The 23620-nt window shown below is 43.4% G+C and overlaps 2 pseudogenes; both read left to right on the forward strand.

Annotated features, from left to right (window-relative positions):
* Positions 1 to 10264: 10264 nt before the first annotated feature.
* LOC149193654 (pectinesterase 31 pseudogene) lies at positions 10265 to 14025 on the forward strand (annotated as a pseudogene).
* Positions 14026 to 18480: 4455 nt separating this feature from the next.
* Positions 18481 to 19083, forward strand: LOC149193655 (pectinesterase 31 pseudogene; annotated as a pseudogene).
* Positions 19084 to 23620: the final 4537 nt, after the last annotated feature.

Genomic DNA, 23620 nt, shown 5'->3' on the forward strand with positions numbered 1-23620 from the left:
ACCCATTGCAAAAAGAAGGGACTTTGACCCACCCCAAAGCCCATAAAACATCGCATAGTACATAGCTCCACGGTACCGCGCACTCTGCTCCCTTAAATGCGGATTTTTGATAGAAACTTGGGCCAAGTTGGGCTATGCCCAACAAGCCCCTAACACTCACATGCCACTCGTCCTAAGTCACTCAGCTTCTTTGCCTCAAATATTTGCTGCGATGTTGTTGTAGGTGACGTTGTACTGATGTAGTATCTCTGTTGTCTTCTTCTCTTCTTTGCGCACTTCTTCTATTAGTTCCTCTATCACTGGTCCTCTATTATTCTACAACACTACTCCTTCCTTTTGTCGAAGCTCCTGGAGCTTCCCATCCACTTCCTGCAATAGCTAGAGAGCCTCATCCTGCCATGGTTGAGTTCTCTTCGTCAAAATTTTCTCTTCCCTTCTGAGTTCTTCTATCTGTTTCTAAAGTGCCTTGCCTTCACTGATTCTGGTGAGCTTCTGCGAGACTGGAAAGGTCTTCACAGTTGCCTGAATCTCCTCTAGCTGCTTCTACTTCTGCTGGATGTCATCTTCTATCTTTGTATGTTTGGATCTTCCTGCAGCAAAGTCCAAATCTGCAAGGTCTCATCCAATAATTTTCCACACTCTGCCACTGTCTCAGAGATGCCTGTCACTATAGTATTTAGGTCGATATCCATTTTTTAGTGCACTTCTAGTGGTGTGGCTGGTTATTGGGAGCGGGATCCCCCAAGGGTAGTTTTGGGGCTAAAAGCCCATGTTTTAGTCAAGTTTTTGTAATATTATTGTAAAGACTCCGCATTTTGTGGTCGCTGAGCGCGAAGGTATTATATGTCACAAAGGGTAGTCCACCCTTATTTTTGTAAAGTAAAGTCGGCTGTAAGAGATCTACCCATGGTTCTCGTACCATGGGATTGTATAAAAAGAGCTAAGCTCTAAGTAGTTAATAGAGCATAATGAGGAAGAGAGTCATAACTTTAGAGCAAGAAGTCTAAGTCTTGGGTTGTAGTGTAGGTAGAGGCTCTGCAGCTGAGTGCATAGAGGCCTAGGGTAGAAGTCCGTAGCTGAGTGCGTGGACCCCTGAAACTGTGTGCGCAGGGTGAATAGAGTTTGTAATACTTGGAAGATATTAATAAAAGGAGTTATTCTGAAATTTTTGTGCATTTGTTCGGTTGATGGGTTTGGATATTTTGTGCATGAATTTCCTTTATTATGTTTATATGGTGCATGAACGAATGCCATTACATTGAATAATTGAACACAATCACAAATATCTGCTTACGCGGTGATAACTTTATGTATTTGACAAGATAGGCAAATCACTTAGGATAATTAAGGAATCTTCACAGCACGCTGCCATAGCAACGTGAAAGTACCGAAGCCATAGGTTAGGGCTGCACGAAGGTTGACCATATACTTTGATGAAGGTATTGAAGGCTATAATAGAGGGTTTGTCTCACAAGCCCTAGAGCGAGATCACTTGCGCGAAGGCAGGGATAGAAGAGATCAAACGACATCACAACCATCTAAAGGGTGCGGAACTTTTCTAGCATCCCCCCATACTGCTTCGGGTGAGACTTTGGTCCTCACTCTACGAGCTGATGCTGAAAGGGCCAGCAGTGTAGGGATTTGTTTGGCTATATAACGTTGAACCTAGGTCAGGCCCCCTCAAGACAACAAATGGTTCCGTTGTCAAAACTGAGATCTACATAAGAGATGTGTGATGTCGTATCACTGGAATCCAACTAAGAAGGAGATTGGAGACTGGTTGGATAGAAAGATCCATGAATTCGCGACACAGGAGAACAGAGACCCATGACTGACAAAAGAACAGTGGTTGGGCCATTACCTGTATACATAAATCCACGAGATCTTTTTTTTCTCCTTCCCTATTGAGCTATACGAGTGGTTCGTGAAGCTAGCAGATAGCCAAGGAAGGTGGAAACTTGACGGCCCTATTGTGTGGACCTCGGAACTAGTGCAAAGGTTGGAAGCATCGGAGGATAAGATTACCCGCATTGTCGATCATTGGCTCGATCATGTCATAGGAGAATTTGTGACTGAATTCGTGGTTGACACCTCAATCAGCTATAGCGAGGCGGAGTGACGCTTTTTCAAAGGACCGCAAGGTAAGTACATAAAATCTTTGAATACTTGGATTAAAATGCTGTTGTGCGAAAAACGAGTTATGCAACTACCTTGATGTTCAGGACTACACGAAGTGGAAAAACTTACAGGAACGAAGGAAAATAGTGTCCGGAGTATAGCCCCTTGATTTCACCTCTGCGAAGAGATGAAGAAGGGATAGCGAAGGTCTCTCCACATAGTGATATTCAGTTAATAAGACAAGGATTCCCGTAAATACAACCCCCGACTTCACCACCATCACCTCCAACTTCACTCGTACCACCTCCACCATGGTTCAATATGGCAAATACAGTGAATTTCCCTTTGTTCAAAGGTTTGGGAAATGAGGACCCGACCAATTCTGGTTCGTTGTGAAGGCTGTATGGGAAGCTCAAGGTGTTACAGATGATCATATAAAGAAGGTGACACTGGTTAGCACTCCGCAAGATCATGCGCTAACCTGGTATATTAAGTACTCTAACGATAATCCGAATGCTGGAGTAGCATACATCCAAGCAACACTAAATAAGGAATTTAGCAGGCCTAAATATGAGGCATAATTGATTTTGGGATTCAAATAAATCACGATGGAACCAGGCGAGACACCTTGGAAACTAGATCAGAGGCTGAAATGTACAATCCGTGAAGCCAACATGAATTTGACAGATGGACAACATTGCGAATGGTTTGTGGCTTCGCTACTACCACACTTAAGGAGTGCACTGTCACAGCAAAAGATAACAACTCAAGCAGAGGCCTTAGATATTGCCATGAGACTACATGAGAGTCCAATGCAAGATCCTAATCTAGGAGTTCAACAGATCCATGCACAGCTAAAGAATCTATGCCTTGAGATGAAAATTCTGAAGTAGGATAGGACGATTCGACCAGAGGTACACGAGGAGGTATGGTGCTTGAAATGCGAAAGTTAGGGTCATGACAAAGAACATTACCTAGTCTTTGCAAATTATATTGCAAGAGGAGGATTGATGCCTTTAATCTCAGAAGCTCAAGTAGGACCTAGCGCGGGGCCTGCATTATGGTGCGCTATCTGTCAGGTAGCTGGAAAACATGCCACGGATAATTGTCACTTGCTACAGAAGTATGTACAAGCACCACAACAGCTGTTCTGCAACTTTTGTAGGTCAGTAGGACATGATGAGCATACTTGCAGGAGATATGAATTGATGATGGATAGAACTCCCACCTATAGGGTTCAGGCCAAAACATGGCCCCTTGACCAGAATGCAGGGATGGTGTGGATAGGATTTCAGGGGCGCGGACAAGGTCGAGGCAGAGGAGGACCTGGTAGAGGTCGAGGATAGTTGATTTGCTACAATTGTGGAGGACCAGAACACTATGCCCGCAATTGCACTAATCTAATGCATCTGTCATGCAAGTATTGGATGTTGTTTGATCATGAAACAGAATATTGTCCTACGCCGATAGCTAGGATACGTGACAAAGGGGCGCTACCACCTCCGCCGACTTAGATTCTGCAGATGATGAGATCTGAGCTGGGCGAGGAAGATCGACGTAAATATAGTACTTAGAAGTGGAATTGCGATGGGAGATGACAAGGGGAAACAACCATAAGATAGTACATAGGTTCGCAAAGCCCCAACGAAAGAGGCTAAGTTTGATTTGGAGTGCGCTTGTGAAGACTTCATGGAAGCTAAAAGGAGCTTTGCTAAGGCCTCCACCTCAGGAAGCAAGGATACGCCTAAGCCGGAGATGGACCCCTCTATGCTAAAAAATTTCCTGGAAACCTGTATGAAATTACTGCATGACAGTAAGGCTGTGAAAGGGCTACAAGAACTCATCAATAAATGCCTTGGAACCACGCCAGGTGAGCCACACATAGTACGAAAGATTGGCAAGCATAAAACAAGGATGGGACAGGAGATGAGATTGACTGCACAAATAGGAGAGTATGAAATGGATCAGGTCATTTTTCACCTAGGGTCAGATGCAAATGTCTTACCAAAGTAGACTTGGGAATGAATGGGGAGACCTGTGCTGCAATGGTCTCCGATTCAGCTAAGGATGGCGAATCAGCAGAAAATCATCCCCATGGGGTGGCTATAGGGGGTGACCGTGGATATTGAGGGAGCGAGCGCGCTGGCAGATTTTGAAGTAATAGAGATAGTGGATGACAACAATCCCTACCCTACACTCCTGGGAATTGATTGGGCTACTGATATGAATGGGGTAATCAATCTGAAGAAGTGAAAGATGATATTTGAGAAGAAATCGCTGCGCATAATAATACCCCTCGATCCTGCTGAAGGATCGCGCTATACTGAACCTGTCCGTGATTATGAGAGTGATGATGACTTGGACTGTATCTATAAGATAACAATGTGAGACCAAGATTGGGTGAATCCCACCGTGGATGGATGGATTACATGGGATCGCGAGAGTTCCTGCACTTTGGACTCCGACGAAGAAATAGAATGCTGGTAGAATCAGTTACATGAAGTAACTACGCTGAATTGCAACATGATGACCTGGTCGCTGCGCTGTGTGTCGTCAGAGGTAAGAAATATACCTATTTATGATGGTCTAAATGAGGTAGATATATTTCTGGATGCATTTGAAAGAGAGGTACCAGAAAAGCAATGCTTCCAAGCCTTGGACTAGGCACTGCACGCTACGCCCGCAAGATGGTGGGGTACACACAAGGGAAGCTTTGATGATTAGAGCGATCGTAGGAGAATGATGAGAACATGATTTGGGAAGCCTAAGATGCGACTAACAGACAAGTACGATGGGTAGAATGATTCACACATGCATCTGGCCAAATGGACGTAGGCTTATGGAGAAAAGCCCCAACCTAAGTGGATGCACCTGTTCTGTCATACCCCGAATGTTATCCCAATGAATTGGTATATAGAAACAGATCTTCGCCATGGGATAAGCGAATGGGATATCCTGCATGGAGGATTCATGATGACATTTAGTTTTGAGGACGGGTTTGACAGTATTGATGAAGCCCTCCAAGAGGTGAAAGCAACCATCTTTAGGATACTGCAAGATCCTTTAGACCTGATTCAGCTTGAATGGGCTACTCAACTGAGTCACGCACTCGAATGTTATAATATAACTGCTGAAGCAGAGGACAAGGATCCACGGAATATTAACATTCCAGAAACAGAAGGCCACCGCGAGGTTCAAGGACCACAGATTGAGAACCCTAATATAACCGCGCTGGTGAAAACAAAACAAGTGAACATTGGTATGGAGGCAGAACCTAAATTCGCGAAGATTGGAGACTACTGGGATGACACGATGGTGGATAAGGTTGTTGAATTTCTCCATGAATACTAGGACTTATTCCCTACCAAGTTTACGGATCTAAAAGGAATAATCAGAGACCTAGGAGTGATGAAGATCACGTTAAAGCCTGACGCGAAGCTAGTTAAGTAGAGGCCTTACCGCCTCAATCCGAAATACAAGGAGAAGGTCCGCTTAGAGCTAGACAAAATGCTAGCAGCAGACATCATTGAGCTTGTGGAAGAATCTGATTGGGTAAGCCCAATGGTGGTGCAAGAGAAGAAGTAGAAGGATGAGATAAGGATATGCGTGGATCTCAGAAAACTGAATGACGCTTGTGTGCATGATCCTTTCTCGACTCCGTTCATGGATGAAGTGTTGGACAATGTAGGTGGCTAGGAAGCATATTCCTTCACTAATGGATTCTCTGGGTACCACCAAATCAAAATTGCGCCATAGGATAGGGGCAAGACAACATTCACGACTGAGTGGGGTTGTTTTCAATACACTGTGATTACCGTTTGGATTGAAGAATGCGCTTGCAACATTTTTGCGTGTGGTTGTTGCGGCATTCAAAGAATTTATTCATAAGTACCTGGAGGTATATTTTTATGATTGTACTGTATTTGGGTTGGTTAAGCGCCACGTTTCAAGCTTGCGCTTGATGCTAGATACATGTCGAAGATACTAGATCACGCTCAATCTCTAGAAGTGTCTGTTTTGCGTTCCTTTTGGGAACCTATTGGGGCATGTGGTATGCAGACAAGGACTAATGGTATACCCCTTGAAAATCATGGTGATACTGAACTTGGAAGCACCGAGGAGTGTGAAACAACTGCGTGCTACTCTGAGAGATACGGGATATTACATAAAGTTTATCAAAAGATATGCCTAGATCACCGCGCAAATGGAAAAATTGTTGAAGAAGGATGTCACGTTTTGTTGGAATGACGACTGTAAGAAAATCTTGGACATATTGAAAGAAAAGATGGTTACCGCGATGATTCTAGTCCTCCCGGACTAGAAGAAAGAGTTTCATGTACATGTCGACACGTCATGTATAGCACTGGGGGTAGTACTAACACAGGATGGTGGAGAAGGCTTGGACCATCCTATCGTGTTCGTAAGCCACAAATTATCCAAAGTAGAGAAGAACTATTCTACCACTAAATGCGAGGGGCTAGCTATGGTGTATGTGCTTTAGAAGTACCGACACTACTTGCTAGGAGGCCATTTTAAGATGTATATGGATCACTTCACGCTGAAGTACCTGGTCAATAAGCGTGTGTTGGGGGGGCGAATCTGTAGATGGCTCTTATTGTTCCAAGAGTACGATTTTGAAGTTGTTGTGAAGCATGGATGATTGAATGCAGGACCAGATCATTTGTCGTGCATCAAAACAAGGGAGGAACCTACTAACTTGGAAGAAGGATTTCCTGATGTAGAGCTATTTGCAGTGTGTGTCACGGATGGTCATTTTGAGGATATAATACACTTCCTAACAATAGGAACTACACCAGAATGATACTCTATCCAGCAAAAGAAGGAATTAGTGGTGAACACGACAAATTTCTCTATCATTACTGGGCATCTATACAAGATGGGGACTGATGAGATATTGTGACGGTATGTACCTGAGTTCGAACAAAGTAGCATCCTTGCCAACACTCATGGGGGCACAACGGGAGGACACTATGCGGGGAGAGCAACCGTGCAGAAGATTCTACGCACAGGGTTGTGGTGGCCAACCCTTCATCAGAATTCAAAATCATATTGCAAGGCGTGTGATGTATATCAACGAATAGGCATGCCATCGTGGAGGGATGAAATGCCTTTGAATCCACAAATGACATTACAACCCTTCGAGAAGTGTGCAATAGATTTTGTATGATCCATTCAGCCATAAGGGAAGACAAGAGCAAGGTACATTATCATAGCAATGGAGTATTTGACTCATTGGCCAGAAGCACAGTCCGTGAAGGATTGCATGGGCGTGATGATCGCGAAGTTCCTCTTTGAGCATGTACTGACGCAATTTGGATGTCCAAGGATCTTGATGAGTGATCGTGGTACACACTTCTTGAATGAGATGATCAACGCACTAATGAAGGAATTTCAAGTATATCACCAGAAGAGCACACCTTATCACCCGCAGGCTAATGGGATAGTGGAGGAGTTCAACAAAGTGCTTGAAAATGCACTGACCAAGGTTTGTAATGCTCAGCGAAGTGATTGGGACCTACACATACCTATAGTATTGTGGGCTTATCGAACAACATGCAAGAAGTTGACGAGATAAACCCCTTTTAGGCTTGTCTATGGTGTGGAAGTCGTAATTCCTATGGAATACATCATTCCTAGTCTCCACATAATAGCACTCACACGTATGACGGATCGCAGAGCCCTGGAAGAGAGGCTCGCGCACTTGGATGAGATCGAAGAAGAAATATTTTTGGTTGGTTTTCATCAATAGGTCCAAAAACAAAGTGAAAAGGCATGGCATGATCAACACATCAAGCTACACACATTTAAGGTAAATAATATGGTTTTGTTGTATGATAGCAAGTTTGATAAATTCACCGAAAAATTCAGGATGCATTGGTTAGGGCCTTATGTTATTAAGGAGATTACTGATGGACAAGCATTACAGCTAGTCAAGTTAAATGGAGAACCCTTCCCAGGAAAGGTGAATTCCAGTCGCTTGAAGCCATACACCGACATTTCGCCCATGTGACTAAATGGAAGTAGCACAGTCTTAATGCTCCAGGTAGCTAAAAGGAGGTGCGGTACTATAAACTAGACTGCCCAAGTTGGGGAGTTGCACGGTTGGAAGATGGTGCGAAGTAAGGACATGTGAATGGGTCCACAACAACGTGGAGGGAGTTGTGCTACCTAGGGAGAAATCGTGCAGGTCGGCTAGAAAGTGACAGTTAAAGTCACTGTTCATGAAAAGACGACAGAAGTGAGGCCAAATGGAGTAGGCGGCCGACATTTAAGACAAAATTTATGGCTTATATCCTTGAAAATATGCTGCCAATCCAGAATTAATGAACTGATTTTGGGGGGAATGGTTGGATTTGAATTCAAATTTCTCTATAAATTACAAGTGGTTGTCCAGCAAGAAACACTTGGCATTTTTAGTATTCAACTATTGAGCTCTTAGACGCCTATGGACCCAGAATTTTTCGAGGCTCTCAAACAGAATCCTACATTTGTGAAATTTCCTAAGATGTCGTGAGTACTGATAAAGAGTGTTATGTCATCACCCCTAGAAGTCATCAATACACAACAAGTGGTAGAAGAGCTAGCATAAGAGATGGAGAAATAGGCTGAAGAAGTTGCCTCAGAAGTAGCCGAAGTACTGGCGTAGGTCCCTAAATCTCTGAGAACACCGAGACCGAAGCCAACCCCAACCAAGGAGACCATGAAAGATAAGAAGGGCAAGCAACCTTCCATCCTGGTGTGTGTGTTGCCGAGACGAAACCCAACCAAGCCCACTGCCTAGGAGAAAGGCAAGGCTATAAACCTAGAGCCAGAAGAGGAGGATATCGAAGACATCCCCATGGATGATGAGGATGTGGGAGTGGAAATAGAGGAGGTTGAAGCCCAGGGTGTGGACCCTATTACACAGTTGCTAGATTATGTCCCTCTGCGCAAGCCTAAGTCCAAGGTCCCCAAGGACATTGATGAAAGTAAGACTCCCCTGCAAACCCCATTACTACTAGATGAGATCACTTTTGATGGTCCGCATTTGGCATGGGTGCCGATTTTGAAGCTCGAAGACTGGGACTTGGCGGACCATGAGAATTTCCCACACCTAGCGACCAAACAGTTGATGCACCACATCATAGACACAAAGACGGGGATGACTGCACTGGAGCCATGGAAGTGGCTCAGAGGAGTAGAGAAGGTAGGATTACTCAACCTGCTCTGGGTGCCGCACTATAACCACACCCCTGTGACAGTTTTAGTCATCAAGCAATTGTTGTTCTTGGTGCATAATGGGTGTCTGTGGCTAGAGGAGCTAATACCCATCACTGATATGTTGATTCACCGCATCACACATCTACCATATACAAGAAAAAATCTAGCTATGATCTTTGGTGGCAAGGGCAGTGAGTTGGCGCTCGTAGAATCGATTAAAGAGAAGTTCAAATTGGTGAAGAAGTCACGCAAGTACGCGATCTCCAGCATATGTGACCTTGCTGTGAAAGTGGTAATGTAGATCCTTGCAAGAAAGGTGATGTGGAAGTACCACGCTGACAAGGTGCTGGCGCTTGTCATCGCGCTCGCATAGAAGTGCATAGAAGGAGTCTAGTTTAACTGGTTGGACTACCTTTGCGGCAAGTTCCTAAAAAACTGCTACGAGGCACGGGAGCAAAGCAAGACATTCCACTACGCGTGGCTCTTGCTATTGATTGTGCTCGTATCATGGGAGATACCAGAAGAAAGCCAATTCCCCTCAGTTGCATCAAACCTTCCTGAAGAAGCGAAGTATGCTTCGCTGTGGGTGACCAAGGATGCGGAGTGCGTTTGAGACAACAAAATCTTTTGGATCCTGATGGAAATGAATATCAAGATGGCTATCAATTGCAAGTTGCGATTGTCACCCACGGTATATGCTAACTTACAGAGCTATACTGAATTCAAAGTTGATTTCCATCAAATCTCAATCAAGGCATGGAAGGAACTTGCGCAAAAGTGGTATGACTTGTCGCACCTAGCCACAGATGATGCCAATGATGCAGTGTTGGATAAATGGCCGGCGGAGTGGCGCACCTCCACGGACTTGGCGGTGGGTGGAAGCAAGTCCGCCACACAAAAGAAGAAGGATGAGGCCAAGCTAAACATGGCACGGGTGGTGAAGAAAAGGAAGAAGAAGGCCACTGAGAAGGCCAAGGCAGAGCCGACAGGAAAGGAGGTAGGAAAACAAACGGGAGGCACAAAGCGAGGCTCTGATAAAGGCGCATGGTCACCTTCACTTGCAACTAAAGAAGAGGACACAGAGCAGCATGATGCAAACCCTCAGTTGATGTCTGGCTGTATTAAGCACCTGAGAGAGCCGAGAAAGGGAGGGTCTAGAAAGAAATCAAAAGTGACCAAGGCCTCGTTGGACCCTATCACATTAAGGGAGAGAGATTTATACAACATCGGTGACACAGCCAAAGATGTCACCATGAAGGTCATTGTTATAGACATTTTTGGGCACTGCAACCCCAATCATACATGTCCATAAACCAAGGGATCCTAAGTCCCTAAAAGTGTTGTTTCATACCCTAAAGGAACAAGGTCAGCTGATTACATCATCTCCCAGAAGTTATCCACATGAAACTGCTCAGAACTGGTCAAAACTGGACCATACAGGTTGCTCAGTGCTAAGGGTGCGATGCATCCCACCTGCTCAGTGTAAAGGGTGTGATGCATACTAAAAAGCCTTTCTGTAGGGTGCGATGGGTGAGAGTGGACAAATGGCAAAGACAGGTTGCGAGGTGGATGATCATAGAATCTTTTAGAAACTTCTCCTATGACGCTTGCCTCTCTGAATCCACCCAGGGATGAGTAGGAGATCACCAATCTCCAAGTGGAATCAAGAACTATCAGAGATAGGACACTAATCAAAATCCCAGAAGCTGACTCACCCCCCTGTAATCATCTATATATGGATCCCTCATCCCTGTATCTTGTAAAGAAGTGCTGTTGGTTTCTTGGTGGAACATCATAGTGTTGGGTGATCTAAGCTTTTCATGAGGTGAAGAAGGGCTTTCATGCTGGGAGGATGACACTGGGTCAGAACAATTGGTTGTAATCCTCTTTGCTATTCTTGATATTAATAAAGCTATTCAAGTTTTCCTCCACATTCTTGTATGTTTGATGATATATGCATTTGTGTGGTCAATATATATCTGGTCCTATATTGTTTATGATTGTAGATCTCTATTCTTCGATAGTATCATGCTGCTTTGATTCCACAAGTGCTCTTTGAAGCTGGGTAGGCAAAGGAAAAGCGGCAAGGATCTGTCAGAAGGGAGAGGAACCAAGCAAGGAACCAAGTGCAAGACTGAGGTTGGTGTCCTTCATTCCCCTCTTATCTACTTCTCATAAAGGAAAGCGAGAGTAGTTTTAGTTTGTTTGTTTCTAAGATAGCTACCAGTCTTAGTGGGACTACTAGCTCCGAGTGGACACTAGATTTCCCAATAACAAAATGGCGACTCCGCTGGGGGAAGGTATAGATTGTTTTCTTGTCTATATTTGTTTGTTTTATAAACTTACAGATGAAGCCTGAAGTCAAGCCAGCTAGCCTTCGAACTGCATTTGCTATGCAAGTGCAAAGTAGATCAATGCCGCTTCAGTCTATCTCCGGGTTTTGTTTATAAATTGAATAATTGATTTACAAACATTCTAATTGCCCTACTGGTGGCTCTAGTAATCTCATTAGATCAGCCCCTGTGATTTATATTTACTGAACATCACTTGCTCGGCCTAAATCCCTGAACTAGGCTGCAAACTGTGACCCGGAACCAAGTTGAAGTCTCGTCCCTGGACCATCAAATTTTCTCCTCTTGGGAATCTGGATGCATCACACCTCCCATGTGTAGTAGGTGCGCTGCATCACACTTTCCCTGTGTTGCAGGTGCGCTGATCAGACAAGACCTCTTCTGCTCTCAGATTTTGGTTTCTGTGTTCACTCTCTTCAGCTTTATTTAGGAGTTTTGTTGTCTGTGATCAGTATACCACTGTGGAAACCCTCTTCCTTTCCATCATTCCGCCTCCATTGTGCAAAGAACTGTGAATGTTTTTATGTATTGTGCGCCATTTTCAGTTCTCTTTTACAAAGAAGTAGCATAATCAAACTGTCGTCTTTTGATTTGAAAGTGTCGCAAGTGTCATTTTCAGTCAAAGAAAAGAATTCTATTGTTCTTGATGGTTGATTATACAGTTACTCTTGTATTTGATTTGAATTAGTAGTTTTTCAAGTGTCGAAAGCAGTTTTCAATTCAAAATAGCAAAGTGTCGTCATTATCTTCCTTTCGTTTTTGAAGAGAAATTTTTTAGTACTGTCGCTTTGAAAAGATAATTCATATTTGTACTTAGCATTCTTCTTGTCATTCACACATTAATAAAGCTGAAAAAATTACATGCATGTGCATTTTCATTTAGACTGCTTGTTGGTTTGATTTAGGACAGTGCATCTAGTGTGTGCTCTCTGCTCTATGTTGAAAGAATATTGTCTCTCTTTCTTTAGTAGCTAGGATTTTCATTGCAAAAATAAGATTAAACGATTGTTTATCATCTTAGATTGCATTTTAGGAATTGTACATCTACATCACGTGGTGAACTTGAAAGGAAAATTTCTTAAGAAATATCAACTGTAAAATAAGTTTAATGAACATAAAAATGCTTTGGAACCTAACGCACAACATCTAGAAGTCTAGGCTAGAGACGTATTCCGACGTCGTAAAGCCTGGTAACTGTCGCTTTCACTGTTGGTTGGGTGATTCCTCCTCTTTGAGACGACAAGTGCCAGTACAGATGTTAAATTGGCAAATAGGGCCAAACTCCATGTGTGTCGGCTTATTTATGGCAGCTGATATTTTTATTGGATCCCTCTCGTCGAGAGGTGTAGGATTGATCCAAAGATTATCCGATTCCGATAAGTATTTATGGAGATATGAATTTATTTTGTTTATGTAATTATTATCAAGCTGACCAGCTCTTATGTAGGCTCTAGAAGCCCAACTGACATGTCTATTCATCACTTACGTTTTAGTATAAATTGGCAAGGACTTGAAGTCATTTTACAAACAAAAAAATTATTGAGTGATCTCCTCCTCTCCACGTCTTGGGTTTTTGGAGAAGGAGGGAGACACCAAGAATAATACGTTAGCCTTATGATGATGCCCTACCAAGCAGTGATGAAGATCTATCACGTTGATCATGGAGATGCATAAGCGCAGCTAATGAAAGGAGTTTCAATGCTATAGAGTCTTACCCTCATTGCAGTAAATGGAACAACAATGGAGACACTTGCATATAAGAAGCAAGGCACATACGCTGTCATTCATAGAAGACATATACGCTGGTTAATACATCTTAACACTACACCATGGGAAGCACTACCTGAGAGATTGCTACATCGAAGGCAGCGTCGACTTCATCTTTGGAGATGAAATGACATTGTTAGAACACTGCCACATTCACTGCAAGTCTGCAGGGTTTGTCACCGCACAGGGCCGTAGATCTCGGGATGTTCCAACGACTTATGTGTTTCTCAGGTGTGTTATTACTGGTAACGGGCAGGGAAATTATGCATATCTAGGGCGCCCATGGCAGCCATTCGCCAGAGTTGTATACACTTACACATGGATGGATGCTTGCATCAAGCCAGAGGGTTGGCATAACTGGGATTCAAAGGAGAAAGAAGGGACTGCATCCTTCTACGAATACAAGTGTTTTGGGCCAGGGAGTAATACGTCTGGGCGGGTGAAGTGGGCTAGGCAACTGAACGATGGTGAGATTGCTCAGTATGTAAGTCAGACTTTCATTGACCCACCCGCTAAGAAATCGTGGCTGGTAAATAAGATGTCAATGAAATTACCAGTAACAACCTAGCGAAACTATGAGGCTATCCCCGTTGAGGGGAGGGATCCTCCTATCCGCAAAGTTATTGTTACAGCTTAAGTAGAGTGTTACTGTGCTTTCATTTAGAGTGTGATTGCACTGCTTTCACACTCAGGTATATACGCAGTCACTCAGGCAATTTATATATACACGCAATCAATATATATACACGCACAATACGTAGATATTCGTGGGCAGTAGGGAACCAGAACCGCAGGCATGTTACCTTGATACTTTGTTTACATAACTACAGTCAAGATCTGGTGAGAACAAATCCCGATGGATCTATAGATATCAGTAGGTCACGATCTCTTATAAAGAAATGAAAACGGATTACTGTAGATGACCGCATGATTGTGTAGTTTGAGACTACATGGAGGATTTCAGAACTATAGCCTAGCTGCTTTGCTAGGTTGCAAGCCATAGCAAGCAGCTAACGCTGATGACAATGTTATAGTCTTGCAGCATGATAATGCACAGGCAACATGATGACGATAATGCACAGGCAGCATGATGACGATGATTCATACTAGCAGGGGCAGCATAATGACGATGATGCACAGGCAGCGTGATGACAATGATGCATGAATAACATGATGTATGGACAGCATAGTATGATGTAGCATGATGATGATGCAGCATGATAATAGGTATCAGTTGAAGCAAAATGTCTTCAACTGATCTCATTGCTATAGAAGATGATCTATGCTTAGATCTAGACAAGTCAAAGTGTTTACTTCTGTTGTAATTGTACTCTCTCTCTCTTTCTTTCTCTGCTAAACTTTGAAGATAAAAGAAGATTTGATCAAAGGGTTTCCCCACACATTGTGGGGTTTGTCCCTGGCTCGCGCCACATCTTGTGTCCTCTTGTCTTCTGCGTTTTATATTTATGTTCTATCTGCAGTTTATCGTAATGCTGATGTGATTGCTAACTGTGGAAATTTTAAATAAATTGCTCTAGCATAGAACATACCACATCTTAATATGGTATCAGAGCAGAGGTGAAGACAATGCCCAAGCAAGAGTGAAAGAGCAATCACCGAAGACAGTTGGGAAAAGACAGAAGGATCAATGGGTTCCTCATAATTCACCTAGGGTGAAGTTAAAGCAGAGAATGTTATCAGAATGGCGCAACGGAAGGTTTTGATGGTCCATCTTAAGATCACTTCATTGGGAAGTTCGGATCTAAGGGTGGAAGGAAAGGCGGATGCCTTGTTGAAATAAGTTCAGCTGTTATGCGAAGGAGTGTCCGAATGGTAGAGACACATCTCTTGATGAAGATAACAATCATTCTTGGGACATCTTCAATGATCAAAAGAATGACTGGTAATGCAGGTCATCAAGGAAATGGTCGACTCTTCCACAAAAGCAAGGAACCCCAAAATCTCTTTTATGTACCTGATCGAACCTGATGTCCATCTCGGAAATGGAAGTCAAAGGTTGCAGGGTGGCACCTATCGATGGAAAGGTACGTGTTTGAAAATAGATATTTTAAAGATGTTTTTGAGTTCAGGGTTGCAGGAAGTCCACTGGGGACCATGTCCATTGACTCAGCTCTAGAGGTCTGTGAGTCAAATGGTGACTAGGATGCCTGAATTCAAAAAGAAGCATGAAGGTACATGTCTGAAATGTACCAAAGGAAAATATTATAAGGGTACCATTCCCCTCATGCAGTAGGTTCACAGGTTTGGAACAACCCGAGGAGTTTGAGAATCATGATCAAGGAATCTCATGTATACAGGTGGAAGAAAGCCCTCTATGGCTTGAAGAAAAACACCTCAGGCATAATATGAGAGGATTGATAGCTGTATAATGCAACTGAGATTCACTAGGAGTGAAACCGATCCAAACCATTACTCGAAGGTTGTGGATGATAAACCTCTCGTACCGGCACCTATGTCTGACAGGTGCAGACCCTCTCATTTATAGGGGACAGAGGGAGTTGGATTCTGAATGTGAGAAGATAAGCTGCAAGCTTGTGACTGCCTCGAGGATCTTAACTTTCAAAAGTTATATGGTAATGATGTCGGACCAGATTTGGGAAATGCCTCTGAGTTTCATAAACTCATTCGCGTTGATGTTCTTGGAGAACCTCCGTCCGGACATCTGTGTTGCAGTTAGCATGATGAGCTCATATTTGGTTGAGCCTCACTAGATTGGTGCCAAGAATCTTCTAAGATATCTTCAGGGCTCAATCTCTCATGAATTGAGATACACTGCCGGAAATATGAAACCACATGATTATTCGAATGATGAGTGGGCAGGCAATATGGAGGATCACTAGAGCACTTCTCAGTGTTGTTTCTCTTTGGAATCTGCCTCGATATCCTGGATGAGCAGGAAGCAGAAGTCGGTGACTCTGAGCACCACCAAGGCAGAATACATTACTGATAGTATGGCCTTTTGTGAGGCAGTCTGGTTGCTGAAGCTCTTCAGTGAGCTGTTTGTACACATGGTGAATACCACTGTGATTCTCTGTGACAACAAGAGATGGGATTCGATTATTGAGGAATCCTGTATTTGACAATTGCTCCAACAGATAGACATCAAATACTGCCTTATCTGGGATATGGTAAGTCGATGATCAAGGAGGCTCCATCGAACTGAGATGATGTGCAGGACAAAGCCCTGAGGAAAGATCAAATTTGTGATTTTCCCGAACTACTTGGAGTTGTCGAGAGACCTTTGTAAAAGGGTCCTGCATGTTGCATACATTGAGGTCTGGGAGCTTTGGGGGGCTTGCAGTTCTATTGGAGCAACATACGACCACAGGGTGACTCACCCTCCCCTGGTGGTGTGCACTGAAACAAGATGATTCGCTCTCTTGTGGGACAAGATGATTCGCTCTCTTGTGTAGCAGGATGATTAGTTCTCCTGTGAGGCCTGGATTGATGTGTTCTCCATGGCGATTGTAGCAGGATTGATGTGTTCTCTTGTGAGGCCTGGATTGATGTGTTCTCCATGGCGATTGTAGCAGGATTGATGTGTTCTCCTGTGAGGACAAGATTGATTAAATTCTCCTGCCGAGGCATCCTACCCATGCAGTCTGGGACTCATGGGAAGTACCTCTCATCTGATCAATGAGCAGGGAAATGAAGTTAGGGACCATAGTAGTACCGATGGACGCATCGTTGTATCTACCGTACTCCCTACGCTAGGATGTCCTCCATTGATCTGGGATCAATGATACTGGTTCGGGGCCAGTGATAGGAGTTGTACATGCTATGACGTTGACTTTGGGTCGGCTGAGACTGGTCTGGGACCAGTGAGAGTGGTACATACTATGACGCTGACTTCGGGTCGGTTGAGACTGGTCTGGGACCAGTGGTACACTCTCTGAGACTGCGATACTGGTCTGGGACCAGTGGTACACTCTCTGAGACTGCGATACTGGTCTGGGACCAGTGGTAGGAGTGGTACTTACTATGAAGCTGACTTCGGGTCAGTTGAGACTGGTCTGGGACTAGTGGTATGCACTCTGAGACTGACTTCAGGTCAGTGGAGAATGATATGACTCATTCTCGATCAATTCTTCTTCTTCATAGTTCAGCGGAGATGAGCAGAGCAGAGCAGAGCCAGCAAAGCAAAGCTAGCAGAGTTGAGCTGAGCAGAACAGAGCTAGTAGAGCTGAGCAGAGCAGAGCTAGCAGAGCCAGCAGCGCTGAGCAGAGCAGAGCTAGCAAAGCCAGCAGCGTTGAGCAGAGCAGAGCTAGCAGTGCTGAGAAGAGCAGAGCCGAGCCAGCAGAGCTGAGCAAAGCCAGCAGAGCTGAGTAGAGCCAGCAGAGCTAGGCAGAGTAGTGCAAGGCACTAATGGCAGAGATAGTACAGTTGGACATATGGATCAGCAGATGGAGTTCCCCCTAGTTGAGAGGGAGTGTTAAATTGGCAACTAGGGCCAAACTCCATGTGGGTCGGCTTATTTATGGCAGTTGATATTTTTATTGGATCCCTCTCGTCGAGAGGTTTAGGATTGATCCAAAGATCATCCGATTCCGATAAGTATTTATGGAGATATGAATTTATTTTGTTTATGTAATTATTATCAAGCCGACCAGCTCTTATGTAGGCTCTAGAAGCCCAACTGACATGTCTATTCATCACTTACGTTTTAGTATAAATTGGCAAGGACTTGAAGTCATTTTACACACAAAAAAATTCTTGAGTGATCTCCTCCTCTCCACGTCTTGGGTTTTTGGAGAAGGAGGGAGACACCAAGAATAATATGTTAGCCTTATGATGATGCCCTACCAAGTAGTGATGAAGATCTATCACGCTGATCATGGAGATGCATAAGTGCAGCTAATGAAAGGAGTTTCAACGCTGTAGAGTATTACCCTCATCGCAGTAAATGGAACAACAATGGAGACACTTGCATATAAGAAGCAAGGCACATACACTGTCATTCATAGAAGACATATACGCTGGTTAATACATCTTAACACTACACCATGGAAAGCACTACCTGAGAGATTGCTACATCGAAGGCAGCGTCGACTTCATCTTTGGAGATGCAACGACATTGTTAGAACACTGCCACATTCACTGCAAGTCTGCAGGGTTTGTCACCGCACAGGGCCGTAGATCTCGGGATGTTCCAACGGCTTATGTGTTTCTCAGGTGTGTTATTACTGGTAACGGGTAGGGCAATTATGCATATCTGGGGCGCCCATGGCAGCCATTCGCCAGAGTTGTATACGCTTACACGTGGATGGATGCTTGCATCAAGCCAGAGGGTTGGCATAACTGGGATTCAAAGGAGAAAGAAGGGACTGCATCCTTCTATGAATACAAGTGTTTTGGGCCAGGGAGTAATACGTCTGGGCGAGTGAAGTGGGCTAGGCAACTGAATGATGGTGAGATTGCTCAGTATGTAAGTCAGACTTTCATCGACCCACCCGCTAAGAAATCGTGGCTGGTAAACAAGATGTCAATGAAATTACCAGTAACAGCCTAGTGAAACTATGAGGCTATCCCCGTTGAGGGGAGGGATCCTCCTATCCGCAGAGTTATTGTTACAGCTTAAGTAGAGTGTTACTGTGCTTTCATTTAGAGTGTGATCGCACTGCTTTCACACTCAGGTATATACGCAGTCACTTAGGCAATTTATATATACACACAGTCAATATATATACACGCACAATACGTAGATATTCGTGGGCAGTAGGGAACCAGAACCGTAGGCATGTTACCTTGATACTTTTTTTACATAACTACAGTCAAGATCTGGTGAGAACAAATCCCGATGGATCTATAGATATCAGTAGGTCACGATCTCTTATAAAGAAATGAAAATGGATTAATGTAGATGACCGCATGATTGTGTAGTTTGAGACTACATGGAGGATTTCAGAACTATAGCCTAGCTGCTTTGCTAGGCTGCAAGCCATAGCAAGCAGCTAACGTTGATGACAATGTTATAGTCTTGCAGCATGATAATGCACGTGCAACATGATGACGATAATGCACAGGCAGCATGATGACGATGATTCATACTAGTAGGGGCAGCGTAATGACGATGATGCACAGGCAGCGTGATGACAATGATGCATGAACAACATGATGTATGGACAGCATAGTATGATGTAGCATGATGATGATGCAGCATGATAATAGGTATCAATTGAAGAAAAATGTCTTCAACTGATCTCATTGTTATAGAAGATGATCTATGCTTAGATCTAGACAAGTCAAAGTGTTGACTTCTGTTGTAATTTTACTCTCTCTCTCTCTCTTTCTCTGCTGAACTTTGAAGATAAAAGAAGATTTGATCAAAGGGTTTCCCCACACATTGTGGGGTTTTTCCCTGGCTCGTGCCACATCTTGTGTCCTCTTGTCTTGGCTTGTCTTCTGCGTTTTATATTTATGTTCTATCTGCAGTTTATCGTAATGTTGATGTGATTGCTAACTGTGGAAATTTTAAATAAATTTCTCTAGCATAGAACATACCACATCTTAACAACAGACTTGTGCTCCCACGTACCGTCAAGTATATATTGGGAGACCACAATAGGCTATATCCTTTATCCATAGGAAGCTGTGTTTTCCGCCCTATCGATCGCAATGCACTAAACACAACATTCGGGAAGATTGACTGCCGTACCGTAAAAAGTATTCTGCAGTTTTGCGATTGGTTTGGTAATCCCTCTATCTAGATTTCCAGAGTAGTCTCTTTCATTCCTTTTCAGACTCAAAGGAAAAGGTCCATCTGAGAACTTGTCACTTCAGGCTCATTAAAAATAAAAGGTGACTAGAGTCATCTTTTGTTTTTTCTCGACTCTTAAAAATTAAAAAAACAAGTTGTGTCAAAGCGTCTAAAATTCATTTAATTCAGAAAAATTTTCCCCTTTATTTTTAGTTGATCGAGTAATCTGTAATCATGGAATAAAGTCAATTGAAACCCCATCGTTCGTGGAGACTTACGAGTCAACCATGTTTGTCTCTAGAATAAAAACTATTACGGACAAAGCAAACTCGTTTATCCGGTTCAAAGTCCCTTGGTCTGGTTGGAACAAGTGTTCCGACACCCGTGGAGACTCTGGTTACTCCAAACATTTCTGGTATCCCTGCCTTTATGGAATAAGTTTCGCAGCCACCAGAGGACAGTAGAATTGATCCTAGTGTGAAGGTAAACACTTCTATTCCTGAACCGGCTCCATCTGCAGTTGATTTGGAAGGTGTTATTCCCCAAACATTTGTCGTTGTAGAACCTATACCTTCTTCGGCACTGGAAATATTTTACGGACCTGATGATCTACCTCTTCCCCCTGGGTTGATTGATATAGAAGATATTTTGGAGGATCCCCCATTTAGTACTCCGTTGCATTTTGGAGTTGGGATCACCCTATATCCTTCTTCGTTAGAAATTAGTCTACCGTTATCGGAAGTTCCTGTAGAATCGCTAGGAAATATTTTGGATAGACTAGATATGTCTGAACAACTGTCAACATCTAGGACTGTGTCATCTGACACAGCAATGGCAGAACTTCCTTCTGCCACTCCAACAATGTTCGCTGGCATACCATCTGTCACAACTAGCTCTCAATCACCGGATGGAATCCATACAGGGGCTGTTTCGACGGTATGGTCTGTTCCCGTTTGTTCATCCGAAATAATATTTGGAATCTCTTATGTTGAGTCTCAACAAACTGACCCTTCGCAAATTCAATTTGGGCAGTCCGGTCCTCAAAGGCAAATCATTCCCTTAAGCACCGGATTACAGCCGTATGGGGGGGAATTTTCCCTTTCATTGTCTCCTCCAGGAGAACAAACATACGAGAGTTCACAACAGAATTCAGGTTATGCTGGAATTACATCTAGTGGTTGGATACCAATACTGCCTTAACAACCAAGAGTTTTATACTCAATGCAACAAAGTCTGCCTATGTCCAATATCCCCACTACACCCGCTATTGTGACGGTGTCGCAAGTACAAGCGTTGCTTGTTGTATGCCAACCTCAAGTCTCTCAGGTCGCAATCTAACAACCCCTTGTCCGTGCGACGCCACCACAATCATTGATTAGTGGCTCCTTAACTGGAGTGACCTAGGCTCAAACGGGTACCATTACCCCTCATCTTGGTCAAATAGCCAATATTAGACAACAACACATGGTCTCACAACTATGGCTAGTGCAATATCAACAACCACAATTCCAACAAGTTTACCAAGGATCTGAGCACCAAGTCTTTGCAAGTAATGGGTAGCCGTATATTCAAAACACTTAACATCAACCATTTCATAATGGTTATGCTCATCAACCTTACCAAAGTTATTAGCATCAAATGCACTATGCTGGTATGCAAAGACCCACTGCTCAGCAATCCCATCTTATCCTGGGTATGCTTCACCGAACCTGAATCAAAAGTTTCCCTTCGTGGAAAATTTAGAGTTACCAGATCTAAATCGGCTAACAAACGATCCAATCGCTTACGCCCCTTGGTGGCCAGCAATCCCTCATAAACTTCCGTCAGATATTCCTAAATTTAATGGAAATCCAAGTGAAGATCTATCGAATCATGTGATGACCTTTCATCTGTGGTGTTCATCTAACACTCTAAATGATGATTCGATCAGGCTTCGCCTTTTTCAGCGAACCGTAACTAGTCCGGCAACAAAATGGTATATCGAATTGCCTAGAGCTTCGTTTGATAACTTCAGTACCCTAGCCACAACCTTTTTAACCCATTTTCAGTTACCGATAACGAAACGGGAACAGATATTCTTACCAATTTCAAGCAAATGACGGTCACTCACATATCCGATCATATTCACGAGTGGCGACGTCATCGTAGAATGGTAAAAACATATGTTCCTAATCAGCTGTTGGCTGAATGGTTTATTAAGTCACTATTACCTTCTATTACGGAGGATGTGGCAAAGGGAGGAGTTGTCACTAAAGAGCAAGTAATTGCTCGTGCGCAATATTTAGATTTGATCTATACTCAGTTTGGCATGCTCTACGATAAAATCCCTGATGCTCCTAGACCAAAATTTTTCGTTCCTCCCTCTCCTAAATCAAACAAAGACTCTCATGCCAGGGATGGCGTGATAGGAACGACCAGCATGAAAACCGTAAAGGCTAAGTTGAAAAAGGCCCGTACAGTTTCAGGTCAAAATGAAAATGAAGAACTTCTCGCCTCAGAAGTAAATTCCGTATCGACTGACAAAGGCAAAGAAAACAAGCAACCAGGAGGCAAGAAGAAAAAGAAAGGGAGGAAGAAGAAACAGGAGGAGTCGTCCCCTGAAAAATCTTCTGCAAACCCTTCTGGAGATAGGAAACCAATCGTCCATGCCTTATATGTGACGAGGATCATTGGACAAGAGAGTGTCCATATAAAGCCGAGCTTAGAAAATTCTTCAACAACTCAAAAACCTCGGCGGTATTGACTGATCCATTTCCAAATCCAGGAAAAAATCTAGTTGCTAATGACAATGCTTCCCCATCCCAAGTGCTAATGATGTCGGTTTCAAAGTAGCAAAACGATGCTTTGATATCAACAAGGAATAAAGATTACGGGAATCCACAGCTGTCGAAAAACAAGGCCAATGATCAACCCAGTAGTTCGACAACAACTTCAATCGAAGTTGTGCCACCCATCATTCCTGAACTAATGATAAAGCTGCCAATGGGAGTAGTACACGAATCGACATTTAATCCTCGTGCCAGAGCAACACAACATTATAATATAGTGGAGGATTTGGCCCAATCGCCATCCGCTATGTCAACACTTGAGGTACTGCAAAATTTCCCCTCCCAAAAGTAGGCTTTATTATCAGCGATAGGTGGGATTGACCCAACGGATTCCAATCTTGTGTCCTTTAATCATAAAGGATATGACCCTCAGTTACCAGCTCAACTAGCTTTCCTTATTCAAGTGAAAGCCCTCAACAAAACTGTTCATTGAACAATTATTGATGAGGGGGCATCTACATGTATTATGTCGATGAGTTGCTGGAAAACTTTAGGATCTCCACCCTTGTCGCGATCTTCGACAACATTAAAAGCATTTGATGGATGAACATACACCCCATATGGGATTTTAAGTAACTTGCAAGTCGAACTGGGGGGAAAAACAATAGAAATAGATG

Source organism: Pinus tabuliformis, chromosome 2_2 (assembly GCF_031772625.1).
Source record: "Pinus tabuliformis cultivar Carrire ecotype Pingquan chromosome 2_2, CPIR1, whole genome shotgun sequence".
Lineage (NCBI taxonomy): Eukaryota > Viridiplantae > Streptophyta > Pinopsida > Pinales > Pinaceae > Pinus > Pinus tabuliformis.